This window comes from Mus caroli, unplaced genomic scaffold, assembly GCF_978045245.1.
Source record: "Mus caroli unplaced genomic scaffold, Mus_caroli_1 scaffold_12, whole genome shotgun sequence".
NCBI lineage: Eukaryota > Metazoa > Chordata > Mammalia > Rodentia > Muridae > Mus > Mus caroli.
Window position 1 is genome coordinate 25,460,155 of NW_028227267.1, and position 18,025 is coordinate 25,478,179.

The window sequence follows — 18,025 nt, forward strand, 5'->3', positions numbered from 1 at the left end:
CAGTGCTTAGATGTCTGTGCGTGCGGAGCTGCTGGTAGCCGCCCGGGTCACAGATGTATGCTCCTGGCAGCTAATGAGCTTTGTTTACCTCAACTCCCCCTTTGCCAACACTTGCTCTCTGCATCTTCGGGGGAGATATTCTGGCTAACAAAAGGGCATTTCTCAGCTGTCCATTCGCCTTTCCATTTTCCTCTCATCCATCTGGGCGTGCCCCATTGGCTGTTTCTTATTGCCTGATGCCTGGTCTCCCCCCGCCCCCCACACACACATTGTGCTTTATAAAGGAGCTGGTGCTTTTTCTTCTGTAAAGTCCTGGGCTGTTTGGGATAGTGGCTCACAGTGCCTCCGGGGAGCCTCAAAAACAGCTGGCTTCACTTCCAGCTGCTCCCCCATCACCCACTCATGCTCTGGCAGGTGGGCAGGTGTGGTGTGGTGGTGGTGGGGTGTGAGGTTCCAAAATCAAAATATAATATCCCTCTTACCAAACCATCCAGTGCTTTTCTACTAAGTCTAGGAGAATATTCAAACAAGAACTCTAGTTTTATGCCAACTTGACCTAAGGTATGGTCATCTGAGAGGAGGGAATCTTCAATAAGAAAATGCCTCCATAAGATTGGGCTGTAGGCAATCCTGTAGGGTGCTTTCTTAATTATTAATTAATGAGAGGAGAGCCCAGCCAATTGTGGGTAGGGTTACCCCTGGGCTGGCAGTCCTGGGTTCTATAAGAAAGCAGTCTGAGTAAGCCATGGGGAACAAGGCAGTAAGCAGCACCCCTCCATGGCCTCTGCCTCAGCTCCTGCCTCCAGGATCCTGCCTTGTTTCAGATCCTGCCCTGACTTCCTTCAGTGATGAACAGTGATGTGGAAGCATAAGGCAAACCCTCCCCACCCAAGCTGCCTTGGTCGTAGTGTTTCATCACAGCAATAGTAAACTTGACTTGGACAAGCCCCAAGACTGAGTGTGATCCCATCTCGCCCAGGTCTCAGGTTCAATGCCTTCCCATCTCCATGGTTTCACTTCCTGAAATTTATTACTCACTATCAGTCATGCTCCAAAAATACTAAGTAGCAATTTCCAGAAATAAACTGTAATTCTCGGGTTGCATGCCATTCTGAGGAGCATAATGAAATCTTATGTCATACTACTCTGCCCCATCCAGACATAGCTCGTTCCTTTGTTATCCACTACCCATCCATTAGTCATGCAGTGGCCATCTCGGTGATCAGGATGGTTGGCATGGTTGGCATGGCCCCAAAGCCCAAGAATACTGATGCTGGCAATTCAAATATTTCAAAGAAAATCCATAAAGTACTTGCTGTAAGAAAAAGGGCAGAGCAGGCGTGGTGGTGCACGCCTTTAATCCCAGCACTTGGGAGGCAGAGGCAGGTGGATTTCTGAGTTCGAGGCCAGCCTGGTCTACAAAGTGAGTTCCAGGACAGCCAGGGCTATACAGAGAAACCCTGTCTCGGAAAAAAAAAAAAAAAAAAAAAAAAACAAAAGAGAAAAAAAGAAAAAGGGCAGAAGTTCTCAATGTACAGGCACCCTCTAGGGTGTTGGAATATATTCCTAGAAATTGTGGGGATAGGTATTAAATTCACTGTGACCTCTGCTCCTCTCTACCCACAATTCACTAGACCTTCCCTTGTTGGCTCCCTCTTAGTGATCAAGCCTTCACTCACCTGTTGCTGGCTGGTTGTGTTGCACAACTTCCAGTATTTTAGAGGCAGAGGCAGGTAGATCTCTGTTAGTTCAAGGTCAACTCAAGGTCTACAGAATGAGATCTAGGACAGCCAAGGCCACACAGAGAAAATCTGTCACAAACAAACAAACAAACAACAAAAGCCTCACCTGTCAGCAGTTTTCACTCAGCATGCTATCTAGCTTTCCTCCTGTCTGTCTGAGTAGCTATGGTTCCTCTGTCACAGGGTTTTCTACCACTTCCATCTTGGTGTGTGTCATTGTCTGATCTGATTACATTTAATACGATCTGACAGAGCAGGGACTGTGTGCTGTCCTTTGCTGTTGTGACCTCAGTGTCCAGAACAGTGCAGATGTGGAACGGCCACAAAAAACAGGAAAGTGCAGCTAGGAGCTCTCAGCTCACTGGCAGACTGCACAGGGTGCCTGACCCAGAACACCAGTTTGACCGTGGTGATGCCTATCCCTGGTTGTCAACTTAACTACATCTGGAGTGAAGTACAATTCAGAAATGGAGGGTACACTTGTGATCCAGATGCTGAGACTAGAAGACACAGGCTTCTGGCCTGGATCTTGATGAAGATCTTGGCGGATGGTGGCCATGAACAGCTTAGGCCCAAGCAAGGTGGTACACGCCTTTAATCCCAGGAGATTGAGGCAAGGAGATTTTCTGAGTTCAAGGCCAGCCTGGGACAAAGCAAGTTCCAAATCCAGGTGTGGTGGCACACACCTTTCTTCTGGGCCAGACTTTCTGCTGGAAGCCTGCACAAGGACAATGGAAGAAGGAAGACTCACCGCTCTTCACCTGCTTGCACTTACTTGCCAGCACATCTGTTGGAACCTGCTTCTTCAGGATTCCAGCTTCTACAGAACACCAGCTGAAACAACTAGCTTCGTGAAGCTGAGCAACTCCCAGATTCTTAGACTTCCCATTTATGCCTGCCCATTGTTGGGTTAGTTGAACTGCAGACTGTAAGTCATTACCATAAATTCCCTTAATAGATAGAGACATTGCATAAGCTCTGTGACTCTAGAGAATCCTGACTAATACATGGCCACATTGCCAACCCCCCTGCTCTTTGTACACCCAATGGCCACCACTGAGGAAGAGGTCCAGAAGCCCCTCCTGCGCACAGGGACCTGAGAAAGCAAGCACAATGGGCACTCTTGTCAAGGACTGTCAGGGTAAACCAGGGGACCACATACCAACACACTGGATGCTGCTCTTGGCTCGTGTGGAGGAAGCTGGGCTGCCAGTTGGACCATGGACAGGGGCATAGTGGGTTAGGGGTCAGGTCTACAGCAATAGGATCTGTGAAAGGGACCTGGGAGCCTGACCACTACCCCTGGAGGACTGGTTAGGGCTCTTGGGGCTATACTGTTTACTGTGCCAACAGAGAGAGCGTTGATTGCAGCATGCCAAGTGCTTAAAGAACTTTCAAAACTGAGAAGTGACTGGGGATATGTAGTTCAGAAAGCTGTGATCTCACTTGCTCTGGACTCCTGGGGTTCCTAGAGTTAGAGATTCCCTCCCTCCCTCCCTCCCTCCCTCCTTCCCTTCCTCCTTCCTTCCCTCCCTCCCTGCTGCTGTATCTTTTTTTTTTCTTTCTTTCTTTCTCTCTCTCTCTCTCTTTCTTTCTTAGACTGGGACTCTTCTGTGTATTTCCAAAACTATGTCAAGTTTGTAGTCTTCCTGTTTCAGTCTCGTGAGTGCAGAGATTACATGTGTGTAACACCATTATTTAGACTCTGCACTTGCTTATAGAAACACAGTCCCTCAGAGCTTCTTGAAATCCAGGAGGGCTGCTGAGGAGACATGGACCCCCCCACCCCCACCTCAGGCTTGCTTTAGTACCCACCCCGACTCTCTTCCAGCTGCAGTGAAGAGCACCCAGGAGGCTATCATTTTCTGTCTCTTCTTGCTGAGACCAGTGTGCTCAGGGACCACACCCACCACGCATGTGGGCGGCTCTGGTTTTGTGGCTTCTGGGAGTACACAGCCCTGCCAGGCTGTAGCCTTATATTTTCCTAGCTTTGTGATGTCAAAGATGACTCATTAGGTGGACGCTTGCTTTACTGATTAATCTTACTTAAGCACGTTGTAGTTTTCCCTGAAGCCTCGCTGGGAGCACTGGTTTTGCTACAATAGGAACGAAATCGCAGGCAGGTCCCTGGAGCGTTGCATCCTGCCGACTCCATCTCTTTGGTCCTCCACATTAATTTACTTCAAATGACACCAAGGGGCCAATGTGTTGCGCACATACCTTTGCTTGATGAAATTTTTTTTGCTTTCGTTTCTAACCATTTGTATAAAAAGCTCCAGTTTCAGCTTGTTTAGACCTTTAGGCAGGGAATTGAACTCTTCCAAACCACTTCCAAATTGCTCCCACTCTGAAAACTTGCTGAGGCTGGCTTTCTCTCTGCTGGACCGAAAGCAGAGATTCTTTTATCAGTCAGAAAACAGCACACAGCACACAGGCTGTGATTCCCAGTTCTCATGCCCTCCCTCATAAGGCTTTAAATCAGTGGCTCTCAGCCTTCCTAACGCTGCGACCTTTAATACAGCTCCTCATATCGTGCTGGCCCCCAACCATAGAATTGTTTTGTTGCTACTTCATAATTATAGTGCAAATATCTGATATGCAAGACATCTGTTACATGCCTCCCTGTAAAAGGGTTGTTTGACCCCCAAAAGGGCCGTGACTCATATGCTGAGAAACCCCACTTAAAATATTTTAGTAAAACTGTGCTCCTTGGGCTGATGAGTTGTTTGAGAAGACTTCGTATCCTTTTCTCCAATATTGGTGATGCAGTTCGGGTTTCCCCTGGCTTCTCTACCCCAACTCCGGGTTCCAACCTGTGTCCCCACCACAATGACTCATGGGCTAGAACAGCCAGTTACAAATAGAAATGTTGTATTTCTCCAGTGAGATATGTCCAAGGGTGACTTTTGAGGAAAAAAATGATCTTGTCTAGACAGTAACTATTCTGGAGAGGAAGACAGGCCGAGAGAGCAGTGGAGACCAGTCAGGAAGCTCAAAGGACACAAGGAAACGTTGGACAAACCAGGGAAGCCATGAGGTGGATGAATAAGGGAGAGGCCCTTCTTAGAGGACAGAGTCAGAGAATGTGCCACCAGGGCTGGATTCTGGAGGTCACACTCAGAGTGTGTCAGCTCTCCAGAGAATGGGGAGCTAAGGACCTTTCCTTGCCATCCCTGGGGATTCTGGTTCTAGTGGCCTGGGGGAGGGGATGGGAATATTTTTTTGATGGTAGCAATAATAACAACTCAGATTTTATAATAGCTTTATACCAGCCATAGTCTTAAGAATTCATATCGAGGTGGTCCCTGATTTAGTGATTTTCAGCTTTATCCTAGTGCAAAAGCAATAAATTATACTTCAGATTTTGATGCTGACTTTTTCTGGAGCTAACGGTGCACAGTCCTGTATTTCTGTACCCTCTGGGCTATAGCTGCCAGGCTCCATCGCACGAGTAAACCCCTGATACTGTTCAAACACTCAGTTGCTCAGCTAGGATGTTCATTCAGTATGTTAGCTACGCATGTTCAACTCGTGATGTCTTCTATTTGTGATGGTTTTTTGATGCAGCCCCATCAGTAGCTAGGAGGGCTTGTGGCAGGCTAGTTAACATGACTATTAACTAGTTAATATGACTAGTTAACAGACTTCAGAAGTAAGCTCTTGGGAGGTCAAGTGTCTGCCTCTCGGACCCTTTACGGCAATGATGATGACTGTGATGTAAGATGGTCCTTAAAGAAGAAGCAGCGGCTTTCCTTTATTTTCCATTTCTTAGGACCTTACCATGTGTCGGCTCACATCTCCTGCATATTCCCACTAGCACTGTGCCGACTTTAAAGACACAGAACAGGGAGGAGGTGGCCAGTGCCCTCCACTGGGAAATTTGTAACCCTACATTCTCTCCTGTGACGCTGACATACTTATCTTTTCCAAATTCTTTATTCTAAAGCATATTTTAAACTTATGCACACTATGATAGGCACCTCCCTGAGAAAGTAATAGATGCTAGCTGTAAAAGTGATCCTGTGAGCATGTAAATTTAGAATATCTTGGAATGGTGTTACCAAGGGAGGCTGTGCTACGGCAGGACCCAAAGCCATCTCCCATGTGCAGCTCATGGCAATTCCTGAAAGGAGTTTCTAGCACAGCGGTCCCAATGACCCCCTCTCATTCCACCATTTATTTTCTTTTAAAAAGTTATTTTAAATTGATTTAAATTGGTAAGAAAAAATAAAAATCTTGGGCATTCTCTTTCCTATCTTTTCTCTGAATTTTTATTTAAAAAATTTTTTTGCTTAGCATATATTCATTGTACATGGTAATGGGTTTCAGAGGGACATTTTAATGTAAATATACAGCTGTATAGACTGAGCTTGGACACCTCTCCCTCCCCTTTCTCTCCTCTGTTAGTCGCCTTTGTTTCCCAGGATAGTTTTGCTTCTACTTTGATGTCAAATATACATGCATGATCCCATATCTATATATTTTATAAATAAGAAAATAAAATATTTGCCTCTCTGAAACTGATTCAATTCATTTAAAAGTATCTCCAGTTGAATTCAGAGTACCTTTCTTTATGACTGAACAAGAATTACATCGTAAACAAACCACATTTTCTTTTCATTCAAAAAATCTTTTTTACCAGACGTGGTAGTCACACCTTTAATCCCTGCACTTGGGAGGCAGAGGCAGGCAGATTTCTGAGTTCGAGGCCAGCCTGGTCTACAAAGTGAGTTCCAGGACAGCCAGGGCTACACAGAGAAACCCTGTCTCAAAACAAAAACAAAAACAAAATCTTTTAAAAAAGATTGTGTGTGTGTGTGTGTGTGTCTGTCTGTGTGTGTGTGGGGGGGGGGCAGGAAGAGCTCTTTACTGTTAAACCATTTCTCCAGCCTACTTGATGTGACTATAAGCTTCTAATTTTTATAGAATTTTACTTAACCTACTCTATTATATAAATTTTAAGCTCAGAGTTAAAGATATGGCCCAGTGGTTGAGTACTTAGTTTGTGTGAAAACCTGAGTTTGATTCTTGGTGCTACAAAACAAACAAACCCACAAACGCACATAGAAGGCCAATGGGAATAGAATAAAGATAGGAAACTCAGCATTGAATGCACGGATATAAAGTGTTGGAAAGTGCTCTTGGGTTACAAACTGAGACCCCCCACCCCCAGGCATTCTTCCCAGGGGCTGATTTAATTCATTCAGGGTGCTCATAAGTAAGAAGACAACTTGTCTACCAGGGGGGGCAGAGCAGAAGGGGAGGACAGCCACAGGTACCTGGAGAGGTTGCAGGGCCAGGCAGGGCCAGTGATCTGGCCCAAGGGCACATCTAGCCAGTGGTCTGGAGCCCAGAGGCTGTGATCTCAGGCAGGATGCCAGGGGAGTCACCACCCAGTGCCCAGTGCATGCTTTTCAGCTGCCACTTGCTGTGACTCTATGTAGAGCTGGTGCAGCCACGTGGACAGGGTGAGGTTGCAATCCAGTGTGTGCTATCCCTGCATCAGAGGGCTGATGCAAGCAAGACCTCGTAAAAGAAGGCTGTGGGTAGGAGGTGAAACGAGTCTGTAACTCTCTTCCTGGAACGGTAAATTTCTAGTTCACAAATTTCCTTGGTTGAAAATGGTTTTTCCTCTTTCATTTTGGTTAATCATCCAAGGTGACCTGAAGTTCCACACCCAGTCCCTCAAGTTCCTTATCTTGTTCTGGAAGCTTCCTTTTGTCCTCTTGGTTGGAGGCTGGTGGCTGCTCTCTAATTTAACCTTGTCTTTATTCAATAAGCTGACTTTTAGGTTGGCAGCGTTGCTCGTGATGATAAAATGTAAGTCACTGAGGAGTTTCCATTTCAGGATGAAGTGATGTCAACGGGATGAATTGTGCTTAATTTTTCTCGCACTGACAGATTAGACAGGTTTTCTGGGTAATGCATTTTCAAGAGTCGTTGCTTCCATGTAGTCCACACATAAATCCTCTAAAGGAATCTACATCACATTTTTTCTATCAATTCTTTTAAAACTTTTATTATTTTATGTGAGTAGGTGTTTTGTCTGCATGCATGTCTGTGTACCATATGTATGTCTAGTGCCTGTGGAGGTCAGAAGAGGGCATCAGATCCCCTGGAAGTGCAGTTATAGATGATTGTGAGCTGCCTTGTGAGGGCTGGGATTTGAACCCTGGTCCTTTGGAAGAGCAGCCAGTGCTCTTAACTTCTGAGTTGTCTCTCCAGCTTCTCTTCCACCATTTTTTGGCTGATGAATGTGAGATTGGGTTTCTTTTTAAGCACATTTGAACACTACCAAGAGAAAATGAGAAGTATAGTGTTGCTCTACCTGGAAGCCAGAGAGTTTAATAAAATAAATACAAAGTATAATGATAAATAAAATATATTTCTTGTAGCTGTACTGATAACACCAAAAATCAAATACAAAATTAATTAGTTAATTTTGCTGCATTGCTCTTGAAATTTGAACTCTGGCTATGGAAGAATGTGATTCTGGGAACTATATGGGAACCTTTGGTTACCCCCAGAAGCAGCTGGTAAGCTTGAACCTCCAATTGATTCTGCCACCTGAAAACATCAGTCTGCTTGTGTCTGGATCTTCCATGGTACCTTACTTGAGGCAGGTGCCTAAAAAGGTAGTTCCCACCCTTTCAAAACCAAACAACCTGCGTGCTGTTGCCACGGGACCCAGAGCTAAGGCCACATCTCAGGGTGCTCTAGCTGCATGCCCTGTCTGTCATTAGCTGCTTGCTTTTCACAGCCTTGTAACAATGTATCTGATGGAAGAAACCTAGATGGAGAAGGGCTTATATTGGTTCCTGGTTTCTGGGAAGGCATTCCATAGTGGCAGGGAAGGTATGTCAAGGAAGCTGATGTGTGATAGTGTTAGTTGTGACTGTTTCCATATCTTGCCAAACTAGGAAGCAAGAACAAGAATGGCGGGTGTGTGTGTGTGTGTGTGTGTGTGTGTGTGTGTCGTGTTTTTATCCTTGGGACCCCACCTCTAACAACCTTCTTCTACCCAAGGTTCCATAAGCTCTCCGTTGTCTGAGAACTAACGCTTTCAACATGTGAGCCTGTTGTGGGGGGAGGTACATTTTACATTCAAACCACAACACACTTACCCACAAATAGCTTACACACCAAGAAACATTCCAAGATTTTGATGGTATATACCATTAGAGGCCTGGATAAGGGGAAGCTGGACCTTAAAGATGTTAGACCAAGGAGAGAAGCATAGCAGTAGATCAACTCTAATCCAGGGATACAGCTGCATATTAATGTGTGCGATACTCACCAGAGAGTCTTCCTCACAGCTTTTCTCGTTAGCTGACTGAAGTGGGGGACACACTTCCCTTTGTTTAAGGAAGATGGGATTCTACAGCTTCTCTAGAACTCGATAAAGATGGGAATGCAAAAACTAGGGAGATAGGATTTATCATGTGCAAACTGTAACATCTGTCCCTGCCAGTGCTCCCAGGGAAGGCCCCAGAAGACACGTCTCCACAAAGGAATTGATAAACGTGTTAGTGAACATGACACCTGCCTTCCCAAGCAGCTGTGTGTTCCTTCTCTTTGTAGGTCAGCCGTATCCATAGGGGATGCTAACACTGTAATGAGCTCTCAGTTTTCAACAGCGTTGAGAGTCCAGACCAGTAGCAGCCAAGAGACCTTCACCGTAAGAATTCCCTGCTCCAGGGACATCTTCAGGTGTGGTCAATTCTTCATGGTATTCCTAGAAATGAAATAGGTAGACATGTTACTATAGTATTATTTGATATGTATGATATAAAATACTCTAAGTCCCGCCAGTAAGAATCTGACTGCAGCCACAGCTTTTGAGCTGTCTCAAGGCAGGCATTTCACAAGCTCAGTGTCTGTTGAATGTGTGTGTGTGCCCCCTACATCTCTGTCTCAAATATGGCTTGTAAATCTTATGCCAAGCCTTCTCTAAAAGGTCCTATTTGTTAGAGTGGTGGCATTTGAAATAAAGACATTCTAGGCCTTTCTCAAATTACTAGATGTTTTAGTTAGGGTTTTATTGCTGTGAACAGACACCATGATCAAGGCAACTCTTATAAGGACAACATTTAATTGGAGCTAGCTTACAGATACAGATTCAGAGGTTTAGTCCATTATCAACAAGGCAGGAGCATGGCAGCATCTAAACAGGCATGGTGCAGGAGGAGCTAAGAGTTCTACATTTTCATCTGAAGGCTGCTAGCAGAATACTGGCTTTCAGGCAGTTAGGATGAGGGTCTTAAAGCCCACACCCACAGTGACACACTTAATCCAACAAGGCCACAACCATCTCAACAGGGCACACCTTCTAATAGTGCCATTCCCTGGGTTGAGCATATACAGACCATCACACTAGACATTGATTCTGTGTTGACTCTGATTCCACATTAATTCTGAGTTGACTCTGATTCCTGGGGACCCAAGATACCAAGTGACCCACCAGTCAGAGTGTGGGGTGATGGTAGTTAGGAGATAGAATCTGAGCTCAAGCATGATTCACAGTGAGGTCAGTGAATCCACAGACACCTACTTTATTATTCCCTCACTTCCTGCATGGATAAATGCCTTGGAGTCGGAAACAGGTGGATCTCTATGACTGTGAAGCCAGCCTGGTCTATGTAGTGAGTTTATATCTATTACCTTCATGGCAACATTCGTCATGGGCAATGATACCAAATCACCTGCCCAATGTACTTATTGATATAACACACACACACACACACACACACACACACACACACACACACATACTGGGTGGAGGAGAGTTAGAGCATGCCATATCAATATGATGACTTGGCTAAAGAAAATAAGAGGGAAGGAAGCAACTTATAAGAAAAAAATATTAATTTCAACACATAAAAGCTTACAATGACAAAATGAGTAGCAAGTTGCATGTGCCTGTGTGTAGAGTCATAGTGAGGCTAAGGAGCTCCAAAGCAGATTGACAGAAGTGAGAAACTATAGACATGAGGAGGGATGCTACCACAGCAGATGTGGGTTAAAAGTGATGCCAGTGGTGGTGCTTGCATGTAACCCTAGCACTTGGAGGTTGATGTAGGAGGCCTGCAAATTCCAGACAACCTAGGCTACTTAATACACTGCCTCTAAAAGAATACCTTCCTGACCTCTGACCACCTCCATTCACGGAGTAGCTGCATTCCTAGAAAAGCCCTTCCATACGAAAGCTGTGCAGAGTGGACTTCATGTTTGCAAGGACTTCAAGTCTACACGCAGCTAATGATGAATGTGCTTCCTACCCATAGGGATTCCACGGAACACATTTGAACCCCAAGCAGGATAATTCTTTTGGCATTCTGTACATTGGAAATATTAGAATACCAACTCCTGATTCCTAAAAATCTGGTGTGGCCCTACAGTTGTGTATGCAACCCCCCTTCATGAGGATGGAGAATGACATCCTGAGTGTGATTTTCCTTTTGGAAGGAAGAGGGCCAATCTATAGATTACAAAATTAATCCCCAGAGCAATGGTGTGCAGAGGGGAATGCTTAAACAAGCTGATTAGATCGTGGGAATTCTTTGCTCTCTCTTTAGTTTAGTTTAATTTTTTTTCTCATATATTACACCCCAACTACAATTTCCTCTCCCTCCCCTCCCTCAGTCTCTCCTCCTACTTCTTCTCTCCCCTAGATACACCCCCCCCCACCTCATAAAAGAGCAGGTCTTCCAGGGACATCAATCCAACACAGCATAACAAGTTACAATAAGATCAGGCACATACCATCACATCAAAGCTGGATGAGGCATCCCAGTAGGAAGAAAAGGGTCCCACAAGCAGGCAAGAGAGTCGGAGACACTCCCTGCTCTACACTGTTAGGAATCCTAGAAGAACACCAAGATACTTAGCCATAACATCTATGCAGAGGATCTAGGTCAGATCCTTACAGGTTCCCTGATCTCTGTGAGCACTCTTGAGGCCCAGTCAGTTGATTCTGTGGGCTGTATTCTCCTGGTGTGTCCCTTACCTCTCTGGTTCCTCCAGTCCTTCCTCTCCCTCCTACACAACAGTTCCCAAGCTCCTCCGCCTACTGTTTGGCTGTGGGACACTGCATCTGCTCCCATCAGTTGTTGGAGCAGTTGCTCTCTGGTCTCTTTGATGATAATTATGCTAGGCCTGGTCCCAGAAAATTCTGCAGGCAGGACACAACGAATGGCAAAGGTTTTGTGGCTGGGTTGTACCAATCCCTCCATTTAAGGTCTTGCCTGGTTACAAAGATGGCTGGTTCAGATTCTGCATCCCCAGTTGGTAGATGTCTTTGCTAGGGTCACTCTCATAGTCCATTGAGTTTCCATTGTGCTGTTTCTACCTCACCCCTGATATGCGCCCCATTCCAATCTTTCTGTTAGTATTTTTTCTCTCCTTGAACCCTTCTGTTCCCAACCCTACCTACCCCCAGTCCACTGGCAGCGATACCTACTCTATTTCCCCTTCCTGGGAAGATCCTTGTCTCCCCCTTGAGCCTTACTTGCTACTTAGCCTCTCTGGGTCCATGGACTGTAGCATGGTTATGTTTTACCTTTCAGCTAATATCCACTTATAAGTGAGTACATACCATGTTTGTCCTTTTGAGTCTGGATTACCTCACTCAGGATGATTTTTTTTTCTAGTTCCATCCATTTGCCTGCAAATTTCATGATACCATTGTTTTTAAGAGCTGAGTTGTACAAATGTACCTGTACTGGCTAGTTTTGTGTCAACTTGACACAGCTGGAGTTATCACAGAGAAAGGAGCTTCAGTTGAGGAGATGCCTCCATGAGTTCCAACTGTAAGGCATTTTCTCAATTAGTGATCAAGGGGAAAGGCCCCTTGTGGGTGGGACCATCTCTGGGCTGGTAGTCTTGGGTTCTATAAGAGAGCAGGCTGAGCAAGCCAAGGGAAGCAAGCCAGTAAAGAACAGCCCTCCATGGCCTCTGCACCAGCTCCTGCTTTCTGACCTGCTTGAGTTCCAGTCCTGACTTCCTTTGGTGATGAACAGCAGTTATGGAAGTGTAAGCCGAATAAACCCTTTCCTCCCAAACTTGCTTCTTGGTCATGATGTTTGTGCAGGAATAGAAACCCTGACTAATACAGTACCATACCCCATTTTCTTCTATCCATCTTTCAGTTGAGGGCTGTTGTTTCCAGCTTCTGGGTTTTATGAATAAACCTGCTATGAACATAGTTAAGCCAGTGTCCTTGTGGTAGGATGGAATGTCCTTTGAATATATGATCGGGAGAGGTATAGCTCAGTCTTGAGGTAGATGGATTCCCAATTTCCTGAGAAACCCCCATATTGATTGCCCTCCCATGAGCAATAATGGAGGAGTGTTCCCTTGTGCCACATCTTTGCTAGCATGAACTGTCACTTGAGTTTTTGATCTTAGCCATTCTGACAGGTGTAAGATGGAATCTCAGGGTTGTTTTGATTTGTGTTCCCCTGATGGCTAAGGATGTCAAACATTCCTTTTTAAGTGTTTCTCACCATTTGAGATTTCTTCCTTGAGAATTCTCTGTTTAGATCTGTACCTCGTTTTTTAATTGGATTATTTGGTTTGTTGATGTCTGGTTTCTGGAGTTCTTTATATACTTTGGGTATTAGCTCTCTGTCAGATATGGAGTTGGTGAAAATCCTTCCCTATTCTGTGGGCTGCCTATCACCCTGCACAAAACCCAAGCCCAAGTGGATCAAAGACTTTAACATAAAACCAGACACACTGAATCTGATAGAAGAGAAATCAGAAATAGATTTGAAAGCACTGGCACGGGAGACAACTTCCTGAACCAATAGTGCAGGCACTAAGACCAATAACTAACAAGTAGAGCCTCATGAAACAGAAAAGCTTCTGTAAGTCCAAGGATACCATCAATGGGAGCCTTTCTCATGTGCATAGACTGCTGCTGTGGTTGGGGAAGTGGGTTAGTTACAGTTTATTACAAAAGTGAGTTTGGCAACAGAAATCCATTGCTAAGATGCTAGACTATGATTTTGGACCGGACAGCCCAGCCTCCAGAATTGTAGGAAAAAAAAATCTCTATTTGTTATAAGTTACCCAATTTGTGGTATTCTGTTATAGCAGCGCGCAACAAAAGGCAACCAGCAAACGGGGAAAGTTCCTGCAAAATTACGAAGAAACATTGAAATGGGGATTTCACTCGCTTGCAAATTACACCCAGGGGAACAGTGCTCCGTGGTCTCCTTTCTGCTGCCCTTACAGTTTGCTAAAGCACATCACTTGATGTGTGACACTTTCATTATTTACTGCTCTGAGGCTGAGAGAGCAGAGCAGCCAGGCTGGTCTCCGCTCACTCGTTCATTAGTTTTAATTAAAGCCTCTAATTTTATTTATGCTGCCACAAACTGATTAACAATTTGCCAGTACAGAGCAGGAAGCCTTAAAAAGTACCATGAGGAATCTGTGGGTCTCTAACCACAGACCTTATAGGAATGGGGGCGGGGGGAGGCTGTGGAGGGCTTCCACCACAGCATAGTGAAGCACTGCAGTGGAGGTCTGGACAGAAAACAAGAAAGACTTCAGACAGCCTGAAGGGGTTGGAAAGCTTCCACAAGGTGAGCATGAGATGAGCCATGGGGGGCTAGTAGAGAACCCTAGACTGACAGCTTGGCTGGGAGAAAGTGAGCAACGACTCAGACACTTATCCCTTCACTCTCTGAGGTACAGGTAGAGGGTTAGCTCCGGATATTAGGGGGGAAAACTAGAGAATGAAAAGGGCTGAAATAGCAAGTTTTAACCCAGCCAGATGCAAATGTGGTGATCTGCTTCCCCCTGGGTGATAGAGTTGACGCGGTCACATCAGAAAGCACAACAGGTTTTTAATTTGTTAAAAATAATTTATTTTATTTTATGTGCATTGGTGTTTTGCCCACATGTATGTCTATATGAGGGAGTCAGATCCCCTGGAATTGGAGTTACAGTTATGAGCTGCCGTGTGAGTGCTGGGGAACTGAACCAGGGTCCTCTGGGAGAGCAGTCAGTGCTCTTAACCACTGAGCCATCTCTCCAGCCCAGTCCACCCCCAACAGGTTTTTAATAAAGTACAAGTGAGTGCTGGTTTTCTTTTGCTGTTCATGCTTTGGTGTCATATCTAAGAATCCATTGCCAAGTCCGAGGTCATAATTGCTAACTCAAAAGTTTCCTTTTAAGGATCGTATGGTTTTAGTACTTATATTTAGCTCTTTCATTCATCTTGAATTATTCTTTTTTGAGTATTTTCACTTCTGCTCACCCTCTCTTCTATATTGCATTCTTTTGTGGACTCCGCAGTCTCAGCACCATTGTTGATGAGACTATTATTTCCCCGTGGAATGAACGGTTTGGTACCTGTGCTGAAACACAGAGGAGCATGCACGTATGAGTTCTATTCTACTGACCTGTATGACTATGCTTATACCAGCAGACTCTTTTCTATATGTAAATTCAATCACATCTCTTCTTTGCCAAATAAAATAAATCTAAATTTCATGCCCAGCTTACAGAATTTTAGATTCTGGTCTTTTCTTATCTTGGCTTCAGTCAGAGGCCTATTTCTAGTTTTTATATAAACCAACTTATATTTGTTTAGCTTCTTTGCATTGCTGCTTCCTGTTGAAAACCTCTCTCCACCCAACCTTCTCATAGCCGTCTTCAGGAATTCCTGTTGCTCAAACTGCTGAAGTGTCTTCTATTCCGATACCACTTCCTATTCACTGTAGTAGTGTGGGTGTTTCCCCCAAGTTCATGTGCTGGAATGTTAATCCCAATGCAGCCATGCTGAGAGCTGAGACCTTGGACAGGTGATTAGGACAAATGAAGAGATGAATACTGTTACCAAAGAGGCATGGGGTTTCTTCATCTTTTCCTTGCTTGCCCTTTTGCCTTCTGCTATGGGACAACACATTAGGAAGGCGCCCACCAGATGTGAATGCTGTGAAGTTGGACCTCCTCTAGAGTCCTAATAAAAGAATTGGTATTATTTATAAATGATCTAGGCTCAGATATTTGGTTACATCAGCACATACCAAGGTATCTACTAAAAGTTAGCTAGCCACCATGGGTCCTATCTCGTGATCGTTAGTAGCGTTTTTTTACTTAGACTTCTCACCCTTCAGAACTTTGAGAAATAAATGTCCATCAAGCCGCTGAGCCTATAGCATTTGGTTATGGCAGCAGCTTGAACTAAGACATGTGCACAACAGGTATTGGCAACATGTCCCTAAACACAATGTAAATGGCTTCCAAAATTCAGGGAGGAAGGGGCAGACATGAGAGAGAAATTAGATGGGCAGGACAAGCGAGGAGCTTGGAGGACTGAGGTAGCTTAGAGTCGTCCTTCTGTGGGATGAGTCTGAGACAGAGAAAGCACATGATCAGAGCTGGGGTTTGCTGGCAGCAGCAGTCCAGTGAAAGGAGAAGGAATGTGAGTAGAATTGGAAGGTTAGCTACCATGACTGAGGCAGGTAGGCGGGGCTGGAGAAGATGGGGCACACTGTGACTAATGGATACAGGAGCGAATACTGGGTTTATTTGATATTCAGACGTCTAAGCTCATAAACAGACTGACAAATTTGATCTCCAAAGAAGTCTCACTACTAGGGATATCCAATCTCTAATTCTGAGCAGGGTTGACAGTAGGGTTTTCACATTCTGATTTATTTTTCTGGGGGCCTCCACAGGTTTTTGAGAGCTCTTTGCACCCCCATCCTGTGTGACAATCTTTTTCATGATGGCCACATGCAAGAGGAAGTGTAGACTCCAATTTTGTGTTTTTAGCAGAACACAGAATTGAGCATCTGGAAGCTGCCACCAACTCAAACAGTACTCTGCATAGTAGTTTTCCTCTTGAGAGGTTCCCAGTGCCATATTAAGGAGCTGTAGAACAGCAGCGTTCTGGGCACCTGTCCTGACCTCTCCCACTCTGGTTTCCAGGCTCGACCTTGGTAGCCACGGGCACTTCGAGCATGCTGGTCCTGAGTCTTGAACTATTCTCAGTCCACGTGTAGAACACATGCCAAGGGCGTTGAATTTCCCTTAACTGTTTAGACAATTCCGTGTAAGGGAGCAAGACACATGCCTGTGTATCTAGGCAGCAAGTAGTTTGAAGACTGAGGGAATGATTCATATAGAAAGTATTGCTGGTTGTCAAACCATACAGGGAGGGATTCCCAAGCTGGATTTAAATTAGGAACGAGCCGGGCGTGGTGGTGCACGCCTTTAATCCCAGCACTCGGGAGGCAGAGGCAGGCGGATTTCTGAGTTCGAGGCCAACCTGGTCTACAGAGTGAGTTCCAGGACAGCCAGGGCTATACAGAGAAACCCTGTCTCAAAAAACCAAACCAAACCAAAACAAAACAAAAACAAATTAGGAACGAGTCATGTCTGAAAAAAAATCCTGTTTCCAGGCCACATCATGTCACAGTGCTACTGAAGAACTGCTGCACAAGGGGTAGATTATGGCGGGCGTGTGCATGTGTCTGTGGAGGAAACCACCACGGTGTCTGCTCTGTAGAACTCTCCTGTGGGCAACACATTTTTGTGGGTACAGATCTGTGGGGCTCAGAATGCAAGCAGAAGTGCTCTGGCTCAGGCCATAAAGACAGCAGGGGTCAATGAGGACCTCAGAGTGCCAACTAGAGTGGCTTTACCAGAGTTAGAACTCCCACAAACTGACAGGCAGTAGGACCAGACATGACTCTCATACATGTGTCCGATCTGCAGCCTTAATAAGCCCCAATATAGCCATGGGATATGGCCCAACACAAAGTAAAAACTTACTTAAACATCATGCATTTTTGTGACTTTGGGGGGGGGGTAACTTGGCCACATAGCTATCTCATATGAACCTTGTAAATAACAATGTCATGTTGCCACAGTGTCAAAAGGTTATACATGCCAACTGGGCCATGGGAAGATGACAGATGGTGCTGAAGGAGACCTGGGCACATACCTAGACTAGAGACACTCAAACTCCAGACAGGACAAGGGAGACTGACATGAGGCCACAAGTGACAGCAGCAGTCAGGAGGGACAAATAGGACGCTTCATATTTTGTGTTATAAAGATACTCTTGTATACCACCCTGAACAAAGGCATAGTCAGTACATGACACACTATTAATGGTTCTGAGTTCGCTGCCTCCCAGTTGGAGGCCTCTGGGGGGGTGGTGAGTTCAAGGTCGGCACAACAGGAGATTACTTGAGCACAAGTATCCAGAGTGAGGGAAGAGAGCCAAGGAGAAGGGAGACACACAGACATCACAAGGCTCA